We start from the raw sequence: 11,180 nt of genomic DNA, 5'->3' as shown, positions 1-11,180 counted from the left end.
TGAAAGTGTTAGGACCCCGTGGACTGTAGCCTGCCAGGCTCCTCTGTCCATGGGATTTTCCAGGCAAGAATACTGGAGTGTGTGGCCATTTCCTTCTCCAGGGGATCATCCCATTTGTTTAAAATGTATTCTTTTTTAAAATTTTTGGTTGCTCTGGGTCTTCGTGGCTTTTGGCACAGGCTTTCCTCTAGCTGTGTGGAGCAGGAGCTGCTCTTTGTTGTGGTGCCTGGACTGCTTGTTGCTGTGGCTTCTTGTTGCGAAGCACAAGGTTAGGCACACAGACTTCAGTAGTGGTGGCTCGTGGGCTTAGTTGAAATCTTCCTGGACCAGAGATTGAACTTGTGTGCCCTGAGTGGCAGGTGGATTCTTATCTACTGCCTCACCAGGGAAGCCCCGACTTGTTTATTTTCTGTTTTTATTTCCATTACCCTAGGAGACAAATCTAAAAAGATCTTTCCATGGTTTCTGTCTAAGAGTGTCCTCCCTATATTTTCCTCTAGGAGTTTTATAGGATCCACTCTCATATTTAGGTCTTTAATCCATTCTGATTTTCCTTTTGTGTATGGTGTTAGAGAATTTTCTAATTTCATTCTTTTACAAGTAACTGTCCAGTTTTCCCAGCACCTCTTATTGAAGAGATTGTCTTTTCTCCTTTGTATATTCTTGCCTCCTTCATTGTAGATTAACTGAGCATAGATGCATGGGTTAAAGCCTCTTTTCTATGTAAGGTGACACATTCATAGGTTCCAGGAATTAAATTTTTGGAGGGAATAGAAATTATTTTGCCTACCATAAGTTCCTAGGAGAAGAGAATGGCAACAGCAACCCACCCCAGTATTCTTGCCTGGAAAATTTCATGGACAGAGGAGCCTGGCAGGCTACAGTCCATGGATCACAAAGAGTCAGACACGACTGAGTGACTAACATTTTCACTTTATAAGTTCCTAAGTTCACAAGCTACGCCAATAGAAGACTCTCAATGAATAATGGTTGTTACTAGGATGGTCAGTAGGTCATTATTGACATTATGACTATTTATACCTGGAACTTCTGCATCTCGAGGGTAGGAACTCAGTCTCCTGTGTCTCCATTGTTGGATCAATGATGTCTCCCTTTGGGGAAACAACGTCGCAGCATGTCAGCACCATGGACAGCGAGGGTGCTATCCAAGGTGCTCCCAAGGCCCACCTCCCTCTGCCTTCACCTCCAAGCCTCTGACATCCCTGCCCCGTCCAGATCCTGGGGAACACATTAAGCTGAAAATTAAGCCCCGGTTTGTACCCTGCAGACATCTCCACCATAATTGCCCCCCACTCCATGCTCACTTGCTCCTCCAAATCCACTAGCATTTCTTCTGCAACTCAAACTCTTCATGGATTCCTGCCTTGGAGCTCTTTACTCTGTGTAGTTGAATAAGTCTATTCTCAAATATTGCCTCTTCAGATTGTCTGAAAGTACTGTCTAAACCAGTTTCCCCACTCCCACTGCCCTGTTTTCTTGCCCTTTTTTCTTTGTAAAAAAGTATTTTGGCAGCACTGTGCAGCATGCATGATCTTAGTTCCCTGACCAGGGATCAAACCCGTACTCCCATATTGGGAGCACAAAGTCTTAATCAGTAGACTTCCAGGGAAGTCCCCTCCATGCCTTTTTTAAAAAAGAATTTTATTTATTTATTTATAGCTGTGTGGGCCTTTGTTGATGTGCGGCTTTTCTCTAGTTGCGGCAAGCAGGGGCTACTCTCTGGTTGCAATACACAGGTTTCTCACTGTGGTAGCTTCTTTCATTCCAGAGCATGGGTGGGCTCTAGGGAGCTCGGGCTTCAGTAGCTGCAGTGCGTGGGCTCAGTATTTGTAGCTCCTGGGCTCTAGAGCACAGACTCAACAGCTATGGTGCATGGGCTTAGTTGCTCCATGGCGTGTGGGATCTTCCCAGACCACGGATGAAACCTGTGTCTCCTTCATTGGCAGGCAGACTCTTTATCACTGAGCCACCAGGGAAGCCCCCTTCCTTGCCTTTTAATCATACTCCCTGACCACCGTTGCTTCGCTTGTTTATCATCTGTCTCTTTTTGCTCAAATATAAGTTCCAACCCTGGAGGAACCTTGTGTAGGAGAGCTTTTGGCCCATAGTAGGATCTCAGTAATGTTTGTCTAATGAGATCAAGCTCTGGGGGTAAAGCAAAGATACCTTAGATGTCCCTTATGCTCTAGGAATCTCGAGACCCCACTTGGAAGCCACATAACATCCTCTTTCCCTTAAGCACATATGAGCACCACCAGCAGCAATAACAATGACAATTTTTGGAGAGAATTTCCATATATCATGTCTTCTGCTGATGCATACATATTCTCTCTTTGAACTCTAACAATAGCTCCATGGACGATGTATATTATTATTATCCCATTTCATAGAAAAGATAACTGATGCTCAAAGAGAGGGTTAAGTGACACAGTTGCTAAGAGATGGAGCTGGTTTTCGTATTCAGGAGCTTAACCATCAACTTATACTATCTCCCTGGGAAGTGGATTTGTGGAAGTTTCCTTGCTAGGCTTCATTCCTGTGGACAGCACTTGATCCTCAGGAAAGAAGTCCTCTGTGGACCAGGAAAGAGTCCCCTGATCACCCAGCTCCCTTCTCTCACTGATGCTGGGAAGGCTGGGACCCCTGGAACCTTGAAGTTGAAATGGAGTCTGTAATGGGATGATTTTTGTTGTTGTTGTTCAGTTGCTAAGTGGGGTCCAACTCTTTGTGACCCTGTGGACTACAGTATGCCAGGCTCCTCTGTCCTTCACTGTCTCCTGGAGTTTGCTCAGATTCATGTCCATTGAGTCGCTCATGCTATCTGACCATCTCATCCTCTACTGCCCCCTACTCCTTTTGCCTTCTATCTTCCCCATCTTCAAGGTCTTTTCCAATGAATTGGCTCTTTGCATCAGGTGACCAAAGTATTGGAGTTTCAGCTTAAGTGTCAGTCCTTCCAATGAATATTCAGGGTTGATTTCCTTTAAGATTTATTAGTTTCATCTCCTTGCAGTCCAAGGGGCTCTCAAGAGTTTTCTCCAGCACCACAATTAAAAAGCATCAATTCTTCTGTGCTCAGTCTTCTTTATGGTCCAACTCCCACATCCACACATGACTACTGAGAAACCATAGCTTTGACTATATGGACCTTTGTCGGCCAAGTGATGTCTCTGCTTTTTAATACACTGTATAGGTTTGTCATAGCTTCCCTTCCAAGGAGCAAACATCTTTTAATTTCATGGCTGCAGTCTCTGTCCACAGTAATTTTGAAGCCCAAGAAAACAAAATCTGTCACTGCTTCCCCCTTTCCCCCTTATATTTGTCATGAAGCGATCAGACTGGCTTCCATGATCTTAGCTTTTTCAATGTTGAGTTTCAAGCCAGCATCCCCTCAAATCCATATATTGAAATCCTCATCTCCAGGACATCAGAATGGGACTTTATCTGGAGATGGGGTCTCTAAGAAGCAATAAAGTTGAAAGGAGATAATTCAGATGGGTCCTAATCTATTATGTGACTGGTGTCCTTAAAAGGGGGGGGGATTTGAACACAGACACACATAGAGGAAAGATGATGGGGAGACATGGGGAGAATATCACCTAAAAACCAAGGAACCCCTGAGACTTTGAGAAGCTGGGAGAGAGGCATAGAACAGATTCTCCCTTACTGCCCTCAGAAGGAATCAAGGCTGTAGCATCTTGATCTTGGATTTCTAGCCTCCAGAACAGAGATAATCCATTTCTGTTGTTTAAACTACCCAGTCTGTGGTCCCTGGCTATGGCAACCCTATCAAATGAATAGAGAGCCCTTGGTTGGACCCAGGTGCATGAGGTAGAGGGGTTAGTTTATCAGTCAGGTAATTTAGATTATGCTAACCAGGGTGCATAAAATTTAGATTATGCAGATGACACCACCCTTATGGCTGAAAGTGAGGAGGAACTAAAGAGCCTCTTGATGAAAATGAAAGAGGAAAGTGAAAAAGCTGGCTTAAAATTCAACATTCAGAAAGCGAAGATCATGACATCCACTTCCGTCACTTCATGACAAATAGATGGGGAAACAATGGAAACAGTGATAGACTTTATTTTCTTGGGCTCCAGAATCACTGCAGATGGTGACTGCAGCCATGAAATTAAAAGACAATTGCTCCTTGGAAGAAAAGTTATGACCAACCTAGACAGCATATTAAAAAGGAAAGACATTACTTTGCCAACAAAGGTCCATCTAGTCAAAGCTATGGTTTTTCCAGTGAACTGTGGTGTTAGAGAAGACTCTTGAGATTCATTTGGACTGCAAGGAGATCAAACCAGTCATTCCTAAAGGAAATAAGTCCTGAATATGCACTGGAAGGACTGATCCTGAAGCTCCAATACTTTGGCCATCTGATGTGAAGAACTGACTCACTGGGGAAGACCCTGATGCTGGGAAAGATTGAAGGCAGGAGGAGAAGGGGCAACAGAGTATGAAATGGTTGGATAGCATCACTGACTCAATAGACATGAGTTTCAGCAAGCTCCGGGAGTTGGTGATGGACAGGGAGGCCTTGCATGCTGCAGTCTATGGCGTTGCAAAGAGTCAGACATGGCTGAGCGACTGAACTGAACTGAACTGAACCAGAGTGCCTAAAGAATACAAAATTAATTTCTCACTCCCAGGATGTATCCATCACAGATCCACTGGGGATTCTTTCCCACGTGCCTTCACTCCATGACCCAGGTGATGAAGCAGCCACTGCCTGGAATGTGTCAGGACACCATAGCAGAGGATAGGAACTCTCTGGAGGGCCTTGCGCCAGCCATTCAATACTCTGGCTCAGAAATGACACAGCATTTCTGTTCACTTCTCATTGGCCAGAACAAGTCACATGGTCCCACCCAACTAAGAGAGGGCAGGAAAGAACAGCCCTACCCTGTGCTCAGAAGAGACAGCATTGGTAACATTTGATGTACATTCATCACTAATAGAGTTAGTCAGATTTCACTGGATCTTCTTGAGCTGTTTTTGCTACTTCTCTCTATGCCAGAGCTTGAGCCTCAGCTAACACTAAGAAATCCTGGGGTTCCAGAGGCCTGACCCGAACTCACAGAAACTGGGCAAGAAGAGTGGAGCTAGAGGAGGCTGATGGAGCCAGGCTCACAAGAGGGGTGTGTGTGTGTGTTTCTAGCCAGGTCTCTGGAAATGCCCATATAGAGATTGGACAGCAAAGTGACAACTATGTTGGACCCCCGACATCTGGGAAGTTGAGTTTAAAAGACTTCTTATACATAGAGTTAGCTTATGGCCCAGCAATACCACTCCTAGGCTTCTACCCAAGAGATATGAAAGTATATGTCTGCAGAAATGTTGTACATGAAAGTTCAGGACATCATCTTCATAACAGCCAATCAGATGCCCAACCACTGATGACTGAATAAAAAAATTGTGGCATATCCATACAATGGAACATTTATTTGGACCTAAGCGGCACAGTGGTAAAGAATCCCCTTGCCAATGCAGGAGACACAAGAGATGCGGGTTCGATCCCTGGGTTGGGAAGATCCCTGGAGTAGGAAATGGCAACCCACTCCAGTATTCTTGCCTGGGAAATCCCATGGACAAAGGAGCCTGGTGGGCTACAGTCCATGGGGTCACAAAAGAGTCAGACACAGCTAAGCACAACAGAACAAAAAAGAATGAAGTACAGATACATGTTACAATGTGGATGAAACTTGAAAACATTATGCTAAGCGAAAGAAGCCAGATACAAAAGGCCACATGTTGTACTATTCCATTTGCAGGAGTGCTTCCATTAATATGAAATATCTAGAACAGGAAATCCCTGGAGATAGACAGATTAGCAGTTGTCAGGGGTTGGTGGGAGGGGAAATATGGAATGACTGCTAATGAGCTCGGGGTTTCTTTCTGGGGTAATGGAAATGTTCTCTTTTTTTCCACCCAGCTTTTTTTTTTATCAAGGTATAATTGACAAAATTATAAGATATTTTAAGTGTGCCATGTGATAATGTATACACTGAGAAATGATACCCTCCGTCTAGTTCATTAATACCTCCATCACCTCTCATATTTACTTTTTTTCCTTTTTTGGTGAGAACACTTCAATTCTACCCTCTTGGTCAGTTTCAGTCATACAATACAGTGTTATTAACAGTAATCACCATCTTATACATTAAATCCTCAGATCTATCTATTCATCTAACTGAAAGCTTATACTCTTTACCAACATCTCCCTATTTATCTCACCCCCAGCGTCTGGAAACTTCTTTTCTCCTCTCAGTTTCTATGAGCTCTATTTTTTTCCTTTAGATTCCACATATAAGTGATTGCAGGACTCCCCCGGTGGTCCAATGGTAGAGACTCCGTGCTTCCACTACAGGGGGCATGTTTCCATCTCTGGTCAGAGAACTAAGACCCCACGTGCTGCATTGAGCAGCCAAAAATTCTTAAAAAGTAAGTGATTGCAGTATTTTTCTTTCTCTGTCTAGTTTATTTCACATAGCACAATGCCCTCCATGTTCGTCCATGTTGTTGCAAATGACAGAATTTCATTCTTTTTAAAGGCCGAATCATATTCCATCCCCTATATAGTGGGGGGAAAAATACATATCCCATTTTCCTTATCTCTTCATTCATCAGGGAATGCTTCGATTGTTTTCATACCTGGGCTATTGTGAATAATGCTGCTATGAAATGGGAGTGCAACTATCTCTTCTGGAAAAAGGTATCATTTCCTTTGGAAGCAGATCCAGGAGTGGGATCACTGGACCATATGATAGTTCCATGTCTAATTTCTCGTGGAAACCTCACTACTGTTTTCCACAGTGGGTGCACTGATTTACATTCCCACCGACAGTGCACGAGGGTCCCCTTTTCTCCACATCCTGTGATAGAAATGTTTTCAAATTGATGGTGATGATGGTTGCACAACTCGGAATAGACTAAAACCTACTGAACTGTACACTTTTAGTGGGTGAATTGAATAGTATATGAATTAGATCCACAGACAGGGCAGGGGACCTTTGGGAACAGAGGACTTTGTGATCAAAAACAGGAACCTGGGGGAATTCCCTGGTGGTCCCGTGATTAAGACCCCACACTTCCGCTGAAGGAGGCATGGGTTCGGCCCCTGTTCCGGGAACTAAGATCCTGCACGCTCTATGGCACAGCCAAGAAACAAACAAAACAAAAACCAACCAAATAACAGCAAGAAAAAAATAGGCAAATAGGAACTTGGACATTTCTCCAAGGGGGTGAGGAGCTGCACCTTGCCAGCAGATTGATTCAAATTCCTCATCTGTGTCTTTTACATAATTTTTGTCCCCAACTCAAAGGGTTGCTTTGTGACGTAAGTAAAATGGAACAGAACTTCCTAACAGGAGGGCAGGCAGGTGAGTGCGCGCACAAACACACACACACACACACACACACACACACACACACACACCCCTCCCTGGATCACCTCATCTCTCTACCACTTACCACCAGGGGGCGATCCTGCCATAATGTTTGGGTGGCCCCCACAGCTGGCTCCCTCAAGGGTGGAGCTTTCCTCTGCTGGCTCTGCATGGGTTAAGTGTGGAGTCCCAAGCTGACTCCCTTTTTTTTTTTTCTTAAGGGGTGCTTTTTCTCATTATAAAATGATTATCAATGTGCTTAGCATAAAATTTAAAACCACATAAAGCATAAAAATAAAGGTAATATATGTTCACTCGGAAACACATATTCATGATACACGCTCCTTAGAGCATTCTGAAAACGTGAGACATAAAGAAAGGAGAAGTCGCCTGGACTCTGTCGCCCAGAGGTGAACATTGCTAATATTTCCTTCTTTCCCAGTTTCTTACTCTTTGTTGTCCAGTCGCTCAGTCGTGTCCAGATCTTTGCAACCCCATGGACTGCAGCATGCCAGGCTCCTCTGCCCTTCACTGCCTCCCAGAATTTTCTCAAACTCATGTCCTACTGAGTTTCTGATGCCATCCAACTATCTCATCCTCTGTTGCCCACTCTATGTTCAGTTTAAATGTTCTGGTTTTGCTTTTTTTTGAAACTGAGAGCTATGAAAGAAAAGACAGACAGATTTGATGACATGGAAACACACTAAACAAAGACAAAAGAGCCAAGAGAGTTGCAGCCCTGAGGGAAATATTTGCAACATAAATGATAGCAAAAGGGCAATTGTTGCTAATGTTTTATTAACTGCTCACTGAATTCTGGATACTCTTCTTGGCCTTTGTATACATAAAGTAATTTAATCCTCAACCCTATGAGATGGATACTATCATTATCTCTATCTTACAGATGAGAAACAGAGACACAGTGAGGTTAAGTGACTTACCCAAGGTCACACAGCCAGTAAACAATCGAGCTGGAAGCAAAGCAGCTTGGCCATGGAGTCCATATTCCTAACCCCTACATCATCAGGCCTCTTTATATAAATTAGGTTAACATCTGGACTGTGTAAGCCGGCTAGAAATATAAATAGAAAAAAAAACACAGCAACATGCTCAGTCTCACTAGTAATCAAGCAAATTTTAATCCTCATTCTTTAACTTGTGCTGTGCTCCGTTGTGTCTGATTCTTTGTGGCCCCATGGACTGCAGCCCGCCAGGCTCCTTTGTCCATGGAATTTTCCAGGCAAGAATACTGGAGTTGGTTACCATTTCCTCCTCCAGGGGATCTTCCTGACCCAGGGATCGACCCAGTCTCCTGAGTCTCCTGCATTGGCAGCAGGCTCTTTACCACTAGCGCCACGTGGGAAGCCCAGCATTAAAACTATTGCAAGCATCCGATCTTATGGAGAATTGGATGAATAATAAGCACTGCCACATTGTTGGGTGGGGGAAGTGTGGGTTACTGCAACTTTTTTGGAAGGGAATTTGACTGTGGTCGAACAAACCATTTAAAGCACGTTGCCTTTCACCTGGCCACTCTACAGCCAACAATTGATCCCAGGAATATACGTGCCCAAAGATGTCTTCTCATCAAAGCCTTGCTTGCAATGATGCCATTGCTCGTAAAAGCAAAACATGGAAAACAGTCTTGACGACTGACAATAGGGGCATAGTTAGACAAATTAGGGCATGGCAGACTGTGGGAACGAAGCACAACCATTAAAAAAAATGACATGGAAAAATCCCTGTGTGTGTTGCTGGTGTATTGCTCCGTGGGAAAAAAAAAAAAAAAAACAAGCATGACATTGTATACAGTCTGACTGCACTTATTTTAAAGAACATGAGTGATATACAAGTATGTACATGTATAAGACGCCCTGGGAGTTTATTCCAATTGACAGTGGTTTCCTCTTAGGAAGAAGTGGCAGGGTGACAGTTAAAAGTGGAACTTCTGTATCATCACTTTTTGCATTCTTTGACCCTTTTTTACAATGAGATTGTCCTATTTCAATAATTTTTAAAGCCCCCCCAGAAAAAAAGCTTGTTAAATATTCCTCTAAAACAAGATTCCTGGGACTTCCCTGGCATCCTAGTGGTTACAATTCCATATTTCCTTCGGGGGAAGGAGAGGGTGGGACAAATTGAGAGAGTGGCATTGAATTATACACGCTGGCAGGTGTAAAATAGATAGCTAGTGGGAAACTGCTATGTAACACAGAGGGCTCAGCTCAGTGCTCTGTAATGACCTCGAGGAGTGGAATGGGGAAGGAGGTAAGAGAGAGGTTCAAGAGGGAGGGGATATTTGTGGACGTATGGCTGATTCATGTGGTCGTATGGCAGAAACCGACAGCTATGCAACGCTGCTGTCCTCCAATTAAAAATAAGTTTGTGAAAAAACTGCAGGGCTTCATGAAAGGAAAAGAAAAAAAAAAAAGATTCTTTGCTTCTACTGCAGGGGGCATGGGTTCAATCCCTGGTCAGGGAACTAAGATCCCAAATGGCTTGTGGTGTGCAAAAAAACAAAGACAACGAACAAACAAACAAAAGCATGGGACTCCTTCTGTCCCTGCCAACTTGGCTGCTGTGTAATTATTTAACCAGTTCTCTCCTGCTGGGCATTTAGGTTGGTTCTAACCTTCACTATTATGAATGAAATTGGGATGAATATCCTTGAATGTTCACCTTTATTTGCCTCTGTGATTTCTTTATGCTATTCCCAACTGATTAGTGAAGAAATAAATACACAAGCACACATTTATTATTTCTTTGCTCTTAAGGAAAACAACCCCAGATGTGGAAATACTGGATTAAAAATAAGTGATTTGGATGCAATTAACCTCCGTGGGAAAAGCATCTGCAAAAGAATAGATACATGTATGTGTATAACGGAATCACTGTAGATAGACTATACTCCAACATAAAATTTTTAAAAAAATTTTTAAGTTAAAAATATAAATAAATAAATAAATGATCTGGGGCATTCTCTGGTAGTCCAATGATTGGGACTCTGAGCTTTCACTGCTGAGAGCACAGGTTCAAACCCTGGTCAAGGAAATAAGATCCCACAAGCCAAGCTGAATGGCCAAAAGAATAAATAAATAATTTAAAAATAATAAAAACACATGGTTTTGTTAAATTTCTTGATGCATTGTGCCAAGTGGTCCTGGAAAAAAATGTCTGTCATCCCCAGCAGTGGATGAAAGTCTCACTCCAGAGGACAGTTGAAGACCTGGGACATGACCACAATTGGAAAGCATCTACTGATGGAGTGACTGACACTTTGACTTTCACTGATGCAATTGAAAATGGAATATCTCACATCCATGTAGTGTTATGGGTTTCCCTGGTAATTCAGCTGATAAAGAATCTGCCTGTAAGGCAGGAGACTCGGGTTCAATTCCTGGGTCGGGAAGTTCCCCTGGAGAAGGGATAGCTACCCACTTCAGTATTCTTGGGTTTCCCTGGTGGCTCAGACAGTAAAGAATCCGCCTGCAATGTGGAAGACCTGGGCTCTTCGATCTCTGGACTGGGAAAATCCCCTGGAGGAGGAAATGGCAACCCACTCCAGTATTCTTGCCTGGAGAATCCCATGGACAGAGAGGAGCCTGGAGGGTTACAGTCCATGGGGTCACAGAGTTGGACATGGTTGAGTGACTGAGCAGACAAGCTTGCCATTCTCCAAGACACTTCCTTTCCACCTTTTTTCATTCTACAGTTCTGCTGGCAGGATTAAGTTTTGGGGAATGATAGGAAGTGGAACAGAAGCACAAA

This window comes from Oryx dammah, unplaced genomic scaffold (assembly GCF_014754425.2).
Source record: "Oryx dammah isolate SB20612 unplaced genomic scaffold, SCBI_Odam_1.1 HiC_scaffold_5, whole genome shotgun sequence".
Taxonomy (NCBI): domain Eukaryota; kingdom Metazoa; phylum Chordata; class Mammalia; order Artiodactyla; family Bovidae; genus Oryx; species Oryx dammah.
Note: the sequence above shows the minus strand (reverse complement) of the source record.